The sequence below is a fragment of the Mobula hypostoma genome, chromosome 22, assembly GCF_963921235.1.
Source record: "Mobula hypostoma chromosome 22, sMobHyp1.1, whole genome shotgun sequence".
Lineage (NCBI taxonomy): Eukaryota > Metazoa > Chordata > Chondrichthyes > Myliobatiformes > Myliobatidae > Mobula > Mobula hypostoma.
The window spans coordinates 24,172,381-24,182,494 of record NC_086118.1 but is presented as its reverse complement, the minus strand read 5'-3'; positions in this window follow the sequence as shown (position 1 = coordinate 24,182,494).

Below are 10,114 nucleotides of genomic sequence, written 5' to 3'. Positions count from 1 at the left end.
GGATTGGACAGGCTAGATGCAGGAAGATTGTTCCCGATGTTGAGGAAGTCCAGAACGAGGGGCCACAGTTTGAGGATAAAAGGGAAGCCTTTTAGGACCGAGATTAGGAAAAACTTCTTCACACAGAGAGTGGTGAATCTGTGGAATTCTCTGCCACAGGAAACTGTTGAGGCCAGTTCATTGGCTATATATAAGAGGGAGTTAGATATGGCCCTTGTGGCTAAAGGGAGTGGGGGTATGGAGGGAAAACAGGTACAGGGTTCTGAGTTGGATGATCAGCCATGATCATACTGAATGGCGGTGCAGGCTCGAAGGGCCGAATGGCCTACCCCACCTATTTTCTATGTTTCTATGTAGGTTTGGAGGCTTGCGTGCCTCAATGAACTAAAGAGCTATGTTGGCTGGAGTCAAGGCTTTATGCTTTGGATTTTGGTAGGGTCACCTATATCAAATAGGTCAAAAGGTAGAGGTCAGACTAATAGTGGGTCCATCAATCCTCAGGATTCGTGGGTTCAGCTCAGGACCAACAACCCTGACTGGTAAAACAAACCTGTTATGGAAACAGCAGTGAAAATTCCTTTTACATCTGAGCGTGATGGTATTCCTGTGTCTCTGCCTGAGACTTGAATGACTGACAGTAGCAAAAACCACAAGGAATCTATTGGCGCGATGAAGGAATCCCTGAACTCCCCCAGAGGTGAAGGTCTTTCATTGCTGCCCTAAACACCAGTGGTGTTAAGGGAAGTAAGTAATTAGGTTGTTGCTGATCCTACTGTAACCTCAACTTTACATTCTGGTCAACCTCCGGCAACCTTTCACCCCCTTGCTTATCAGGTACTTATCAAATACCCATCTAACTCTGTCTAGCTGGTTGTTCCCTCAGCTGTTAAAACATAGTTTTGAAATCTGTGAATGATCATTTCAAGTCTAAACAAAATAGCTTAAGTATGTTAGATCCGATACAGATTTATTTATTACATGCACATCAATGCATATAGTGAAATGCATTGTTTGTGTTAACAACCAACACATCTGAGGAGGTTCTGGGGGCATCCTGCAAAAGTCGCGCCCACTTAGTAAGCCCACAACATTCAGCAGAACAAGTAATAAACAACAAAACAGCCTTTCTCACCCTCCATCCCACACACCCGCCAATTCACGTGCACAGATGGGCCTCCAATTCCACAGACAATCCCCAAACAGTCTCTTCACCTCACAATCTACTTTGTCAAGGATTTATTGTCCGCCAGAACAGCCCTCCCTCTAAGTGTACTGCTTTATTCTGCGTTCTGTTATTATTTTCCCTTGTGCTACCTCATTGCATTGTTGCAATGAAATGTTCCGTATGGATGACATGTGAAACAAAGTTTTTCACCACCTTGGTACATGAGAGGATAATAAACTAATTTATTTACCAATTCACGAGGCTCTCCAGGTTCTCGGAAGTTGAGAGAGGCTCAGCTGCCACCAGTACCTTGGGCAGGGTCAGATTTAAACCCTTATCTCGGGGAAATTTCCCCTGTGAACTTACAACTGTCACTTTAAACCCAATAATTATTTTATAGTCCTTATTCAGTACTAGGACTCTTCCTCCTTTGATTGGTGGAATTGATTGAAGAAGACCGAATCTGATAGGAGAAGACAGTGGACCATGAGAGAAAGGAGGAGGGGCACCAGAGGGGGGTGATGGGTAGGTGAGAAGGAAGCCAGGATGGAAAAAGAGAGAAACGAGAGCAGAGATAAATTACCATAAAGCTAGAGGAATCAATGTTCATGCCATCATGTCGGAAGTTACCCAGACACAGTATGAGGTATTGCTCCTTTAACCTGAGTGTGGCTCACTATAGCAGTAGAGTAGGCCATGGACTAGTATGTAAAAACCCTCTAGCTTCTTATTTCATACCCCCAACCCCACCCACCACCTTCACCCTCACTTGATCTCCCCCATCATCTGCTGTCTGGTACACCTCTTCGCCCCCACCTTCATAATCCAGCATTTTCCCCCACCCTCTCCAGTCCTGATGAAGAATCTTGGCCTGAAACGTCAACTGTATATTTTGCTTCATAGGTGTTGCATGACCCTGCTGGGTCTCCCCTATTAACACATAAAATACGTCATTAATGTAACGCCCATTGATACTTTAAGGGCATTAGAACTAGCCATTGGATGTAGGATATTTTTGACGAACTACACAGTGCAAGGTAATAAAACTTGTTAATCAATTCTCATTCAAATTGTTTGTTTCTGACTTAGATAGTTCTCAAGAACAAAACCCTTAAGTAACTCGGGGACTGTCGGTACTTCAAAAATCTAAATGAGGTAGAAAAATGGATTGTGTACAAATGATCTTTGCTGTGGTTATTGAGTCCACGGAAAATGTGAACCATGCACTGGAGTTTATTTCTGGAGTACTCAGATTAAAAAATAAAGATGCTATTCATAAGTTGTATTTAACCTTGGTTAGATGATACTACATTAGTGCATACAGCTCCAGTTGATTTTCGTTAAAAATATACATGGAGTTACCACTCGAGGTGGAAAGAGGATTTATGAAGATATTTCCAGAAATCAAAAGACATAGCTAAGAGAAAGAAAAGAAATTGGACGGGGTCTTGAAAAGCCAGGTGTGACGTTGCACAATAGATGGTTTTAAAATTAGGAACAATTTTCTGAGAGAAAACACAGACAAGTTTCACTTGTGATCAGAATGAGAACTGAGAGGCTTCAGTATAAATTAGACACCAATAAATCAGATAGAATGTGCACATAGAAGATCCTGCTAGTTATCTCCTGTTCTGCTTCTTGTTCCAATGTTCAATGTCTATTTTGTTGCATCTTATCAAAGGTCTTTTGGAAATACAGATACAGTACATAACATCTACCACTTCACCCTATTCTACTCCCTTACCATGTTATTGGTTAAATGAGGACAGGTGAGAATATAGTGATAGAATTTAAGAATATAGAAACATTTAAATATATGAATGAGCAGGCAAAGTTAGTTAGCTAGAGTTCGATGAAGAACAAAGGAGGACTGTCATTTGTAGCCTCAACATCAGCATGGATTCAGTTTTATCGTTATATGAAGTTTATTTCCATCATTCAATAATAGTATCCAATTAGCTTTACCCATTTCAAAGTAAATCTAGAATCTGTGGAAACAACAGGAATTCTGCAGATGCTGGAAATTCGTGCAACACACATCAAAGTTGCTGGTGAATGCAGCAGACCAGGCAGCATCTCTAGGAAGAGGTACAGTCGACGTTTCAGGCCGAGTCCCTTCGTCAGGACTAACTGAAGGAAGAGTTAGTACAACTCTTCCTTCAGTTAGTCCTGACGAAGGATATTGGCCTGAAATGTCGACTGTACCTCTTTCTAGAGATGCTGCCTAGAATCTGTGGCTTGAGTTTGTAGCTTGTTCAATTTCTCAGGGTGTGGTCAGCTAGTAACTCAACTCAGAGATGCAGAATATATTAAAAAAACTTGGTTCATTTCTTGGAATTTGGAAATGATTGAAAACATGAGCACAACACCATCGGGTCAGAGGGCAAAGACCATCCTGCCAATTGACAATCACCATTTCAGATGAGCTTAAATTTATGGGCTTCATCTCAGATAAATAAATTTTAAATCGTTCAGTCTAGAAAAAGAATAACCTAACTACTTAATTTGGAAGGTGTAAAGTAAACATGTTTAACAGTATGTTTTTCTTTGCATAGCTGAACTCCATGATTACTTAAATTAATTTAAAATTTCTATGAAGGAATCTGGGAGAAAGAGACTTTTCTATGTGGTCTGTGAGCCAAGCCTAACTTCGGTGATTCCTGATTTTGTTAAGAATGAGTATTCTATCATTCCCATTGAATTTGCTAACTGAATAAAGAAGCAGAACACTCATGACCTGAGGGGCAGAATTTTCACAGCGAGGTTGGTGGGTATATGGAATAAGCTACCTGAGGAAGTGAGTGATAGAGGCAAGGGTAATGTTGCTAAGACATTTAGACAGGTACAAGAATTGTGAATGTTGAAAGTGATATGGGCCAAGTGCAGGCAAGTGGATCTAGCTCAGGTAGTCTATATGGTTGACATGAAAATGTTGAACCAAAAGACCCTTTTGCATGCCAAATAGCTTTATGAGAGACTTTGTTACAGAAAATGGCTATTCAGCCCATCAAGTCTATAATTACTCTCCAAACAAACCTATTATTCCATTACCTTATTCATATTCCCTGTATCCTTATTGTCACCAGGTTTCTGTCAACTCCCTCCTGACTACCTACACCCAATGGGTAAATTACATGTTTGGGACGTGGGAGGATACCAGGACACTTGGTGGAATACCATCCGGTCAATCCACACAGATAGCACCAGACATCAAAATCAAACCCAGGGCACTATTGCGTGTGACGCTACAGCCCCACTAGCTGTGCCACCGTACCAGCAGTAGAGAGGGAAGTGCAAAGATGCATTGTCCTGTAAGTGAAGATATTTCTGATAATCTCAGTCATGAATGGCTAATCCTGAGATTATGTTTTATAGATGTGGACTCAGCTGAACAGAGCAACAATTCAGCATCTACCCTGTCAAGTCTTTTGAGTTTTGATAAAGGGTCTTCAAATTAAAACATTAATTTTATTTTTCCTTCCACAGATGCTACCTGACCTACTGAGTGTTTCCTGCATTTTCCGTTTCTATTTATGTCTGCTGTGCATTTGACAGAAGTTCACTGAGATGACATTCTACACTCCAGTGTGTAGGCCCATTCTACTCTGGTGAAATAAGGAGAGAATTGTGAATCTTTGAAATTCTCTGTTCAAATTCTACAGATATTATGGGCCCAGGAAATCTGGAAGCATAGTAACCCCTGAACGGCAGAACAAGTTTACAGATCGCCTTGACAGAACCCTGCTTCTATTTAAGCAAATTTGAATGTTTTATTCTTAGGGTGCAATACTTGTGCAATGCACACAAAATGCATTCAGCTGGAACTTAGTTGGTCAGGCACCGTATATGGAGGGGAATAAACAGTTAATGTTTCCAGCTGAGACACCTCATCAGGACTGCAACCACAATGATACCGTTACATTGCATATCTATTAGCCAAGTGTCAATCAGTATTAGGCCAGTGCCCTAAACCCACAAATGTTGGGATCAAAATTCATCCTTAGTTATTTATGCCATATCTCCAGTTATAAAAGATCAAACTTGAGCGTCAACACGATTAACTCTTTTTTTCCTCAGTGGGATTGGAGGCACAGTACACCAGGCACGTAGACCACTTTTAACATGAAATTCAGAAAGTATGTCTACACTTTATTACAACTTTTATGAGGCCAATTATAATTTCAAAAAATGTATTTCAAATTCTGAAGTCCAATTGAATATTTCAAGAGAAATCTCTACTTGAAACAGTTGTTCAATGTGAATGAACATTTGATGTTTAGTATAAAGTGAAAGAAAAATAGTAGAATCTGTTCATTGTTTTTTGAAATTCATTCCTCTGTCATTTAACACGGGGACTGAGATCAATTAATCTTACACAGGTTAGTGATCAAACCTAGTATCGTCCTTGTCTGCTTGCTCACTATTATGCTGTGTTGTGGTTAATTCAAGAATATTTTTTGTGTGAAACTTCTCCCTCTGATCTCAAATGATTAAAGGGATACTTTTCAATCAGCCATCTCGTTAGTGACATTAATTTACTTCTTGACAGTTCAAAGGTTGTGTTAAAGTCTATTATTAAATGAATCATCAAAGTGGTTGTGGCACTGATCCAAAGCAGACAGCTACATCTCAAAATTTCAGGCAATCCAAAAGTTCAATTTAAGGTACATGCAGAAATATTTTTCAAAGAATTCCTCTTCCTGTGTGGCTCTGCACAGAATTCTCTTATCTACTGGGATAAAATCTGATTCCAAGGATTTTAACTTGGGAATAATCATTGCTTTCTGTGTCAGAGGCATTGGCCAGCAATTTCACATGCAATGTTTTCCATTCTGTTTTCATGGCAGAATCTTCAAAGATCTATTGGGATAATATGCTTGTTAGAACTCCTCCAGTAACATCCTTTACTGTAACGTAGCAAGTACAAGGCAAAAACAAAATCTTTTTATCGAATTAATGTTGATGAATTGACTTTTCATGTGATAGGATGTGAAGGAAATCACTGACTTGAAACATTAATTTTGCACCTCCATCCAAATGTTAATTGGCTTGGTTGGTATTTTGATCAGTATTTTTGTGTCTTCAAATTTCAGCACCTTTGATATTGGGCTTTTCAGAAAAAGTCCGTGAAGGAACTTGGTTGCAGGTTTGTGAAAGAAAGAAAGAAAGACTTATATTTACATCATGTCCCAACTTTGAGACGTCACAAATTGCAGCTAATTGCACTTGTTGCAATATTGGAAGAGTACCCATCACAAATTAACATGGCTCAGGCTAAAGGGGAGCAGAACTTTAAGAAGCATTTGTTCAAGAACAGATTTGGGGTGAAAGCAATCAGTCATAGAAGATCAATTAAGAATCCCCATGGCTCACAGGGATACAGAGCGAAATAACGGAAACTGGCAGGAGGGAGGGGATGGGATGTAATTCACTCTCCCAATGATAATCTTGATAGTTCAGACGTTGGGTCCACTTTGTAGTTAGCCATTTTAACTAAATTTTCCAGTACATATTCTATGCTTGTTGATGCTCCCTGGATTATTCCTCTTTACGTTTCAGCCCTGCAACCAAATTTACGTCATTCATCTTCCAGGTGATGATATTTTGGTAAGTTGTACTAAATCACCTCTGGCTTTATTGCAGTTTCTTTCTGAATTAAAAAAAATCTCTCCCTTTATTCTCATTTTACTAACTTTAGTAAACAACATCCATTGGGCCACTGACAATCTTTAGATGTCAAAACCAGATGGGATTCAAAAGGCATTTAATGCTATCATTGAGTATTGAGTTTCATCATGCAGTCTATGCAAAGTTGTGGCAGCTAGGTGACTGATGGACAGGGGATGATTTGTATTGCTGGATATTAGTCATGTGCATAACTAAAATTGTACTACAAACCACAAGTTTCAACCAAATTGTTGGGACAGTCCATTCAGGGCAGGTGACTGATATTTGGAGCCTGTTTGATGGCATACGTTGGTGGATGCTTAACAAAATACATCTTTCTGCTCCTATACATGGGTACACTATTACAAGTGTAAGACTGATAGACAGGAAAACTGAACCTAACAACATTTATTTTGATTGCAAGTTAATAGAAATTGATTTTAGTGAGGTAGTTGCTTAACGCTAAACTTCAGCAATTCTTATGCATTAAATGCTTCTCTATCATCATCAGGTGCTGTGCCCAGTTTGGGCTTTGACTGCCGTGGCTCACACACTATAGTTGCACAATATCAGCACTTAAACCAGCTGAGATCTGAATAATGACAAGATAGTCTGAGTTTATAAATGTTTTTCTGTCTTAATTAATATGGAATCAGTGATCAAAAAATAGAACCATTGACCACAGTACTTTTAGATTGTGAATTGGCTTTTACCATAGTGATTAGTGTAACCCTATTCCAATGCTGCTGCAGTCTGTAAGGGGTTTGTATGTTCTCTCCGTGCCTGCATGAGTTTCCTCCAGGTACTCTGGTTTGCCACCTACATTCCAAAGACATACTGTACAGTTAGGGTTAATGTGTTGTGGGTATGCTATGTTGGTGCTGGAAGTGTGGCGAAAATTGTGGGCTGTCCACCAGATCCTTGCTTACTTGATTTGAATGAAATTATGCATATTGCTGTATGCTTCAATGTACATGTGAGAAATAAAGCTAATCTTTATCTTTCTACTCTTTGAGAGAGAGAGTGAGCAGTGTGGCGTGGAAATTGCAGGGCCACTGGGAAAATACGTTGAGTGGTTGTTGGACTGGCTGGGAATTGGCATTGACCTGATGACGCATCTGGACTCCTTCTGTGTTATAATAAGTGAGTAACAATAAACAAGCAGCTCACGTTTGCATATAATGAACCAGATCTTGTTAGAAAATGCTAGTGGTTTTGTGGTGAACTCTTGGCATTCAAGTGCTTGCAAAGTCACCCATATCTTGATCGAGTTCTGATGGACTTCACATGGAATCCCAGTGGTTGAGTACAGACCTGCTTCATTTCTAAATGCTTATGACGAGAATCTGGAACAGGAACACAAACCTATTTATTTGAAAGTTGATTTTACTAGTATTGGAAGGAAAAGGAGTATCCAGTTCAGTCACACTTCTGTTAATTGTTTTCATTCAATTTTATTTATTTGTAAGTATGTTTAAGAGTTGAAATGATACATTTAGTTATTTTTAAAAATATACAGCACATTAAGCTTTAAGTTTATTGATTTCTCAATTGATTTTTATTTTTTTAAGAACTCTTCTGGTAGGATCTTTCTATCTATCAGGATAAGCCTCATCTGCAAACCCAAACTTTGTCAATGCAGTTATCTCCCAGTATTGCACAGATGATATTAAACCAATTTAGAAGTTCAAGAGGAGCAGGACGGGTCTTAGCTTCACAAATGATTGACTCAAAAACCTGAAAGGAATGAATAAACAAAGCTGATGTTCCAATAAAGCTAGCAACCCAAAAGCATCCATATATGAACATCAATGTAATATTGTAGAGTGCCAGTAACTTTAAATAAACAGCTTTCAGGAGAACGGATTTAGAGCAGTTATCATAGATAGATCTGCAACTGAATAACTGTATCATTAAATCTTATAAATGAGCATTATAATTGTAAGGTGGATGATAGCTCTAATTCCTATTGCACTTAAGCTTCCTTACATTTGGAGATGGGACTTGAATTATAGGAGACATATGTGGGCACGTGGCCAAGTGGTTAAGACATTGAACTAGCGACCTGAAGTTCGTGAGTTCGAGCCCCAGCCAAGACGACGTGTTGTATCCTTGAGCAAGGCACTTAATCACACATTGCTCTGCGACGACACTGGTGCCAAGCTGTATGGGTCCTAATGCCCTTCCCTTGGACAACATTGGTGTCGTGGAGAGGGGAGAGCTGGTCTTCCATACAACCCTGCCCAGGCCTGCGCCCTGGAGAGTGAAGACTTATCAGGCGCAGATCAATGGTCTCGCAAGACTAACGGATGCCTTTACTTTACTTATGTTTTTTAAAATAATGTACAACTAAACCCTGTTCTAATGAAGAAATCTCTTTATAAAACTGATTGTGGTGGTAATGTTAGCACATTGACAGGATAAAAATGCAATTATATTGAAGCAAATGTTAATTTAAGTGGTAACTTTGTACAGTACTAAAAATCGATTCTGTGATAAATTTAATCAATAGAAAGAACACATCGAAGTAAAAATTGAGACACTCTAAAGTAAATCTATTATCAGTTCATTGGAATTAAGCAGTCATGAACTCTGAGCACATTATGTATGGATTTGAGATTTCAGTTGCAGTTAAAACCATGATTGTAAATCAGTGCTTGGTCGCCATCTAGTGTACGGTCTGGGACACAACCCTGCTCTCTCAACCCAAGGGTTGATCCTCTGAGAAACTGGCACGTCCTCTTGTATCTGCTGGCCTTTACAAACTTAGCTGAGTGAAGGCTTGGAATCCAATGCAGGCTAAAGTCCGGTTTTCTGCTCTAGGTAAGTGAATGTCCACGGGACACTTGCGCCGTGCTGGTGGATCCTCAGTGGTGTAGCTCAGGCTCCCTCACGTTCCCCAGCTCTCAGGATGAACTTCACAGTACCCGTCAGAGACCCTGAGAACCCGTGAGATTGGTTACTGTTCCTCACTCTAAAGATCCATTTTCAGAATGTGTCCAGACCTAAAAATAAAATCATCAACTCCAGGAAAAGGTTAATGAACCCAGTTTTACTGTCAAAATAATCATGTTTCATGATGCCACCACTATTTATGCGGATATGCTATAACTTTGGACAGGAGCTGGATATACAGCAAAACCTGATATCTTAACAGTTTCTATCTGAGCTCCAGTACTCTGATGTTTGCATCACCATTGTACTGAATGCTGAGAAGTTGTTGCATTTAGGTGTTGAATATGAGCTAGATTTGCTACACTTCTTTCAGATTATAGATCGGCA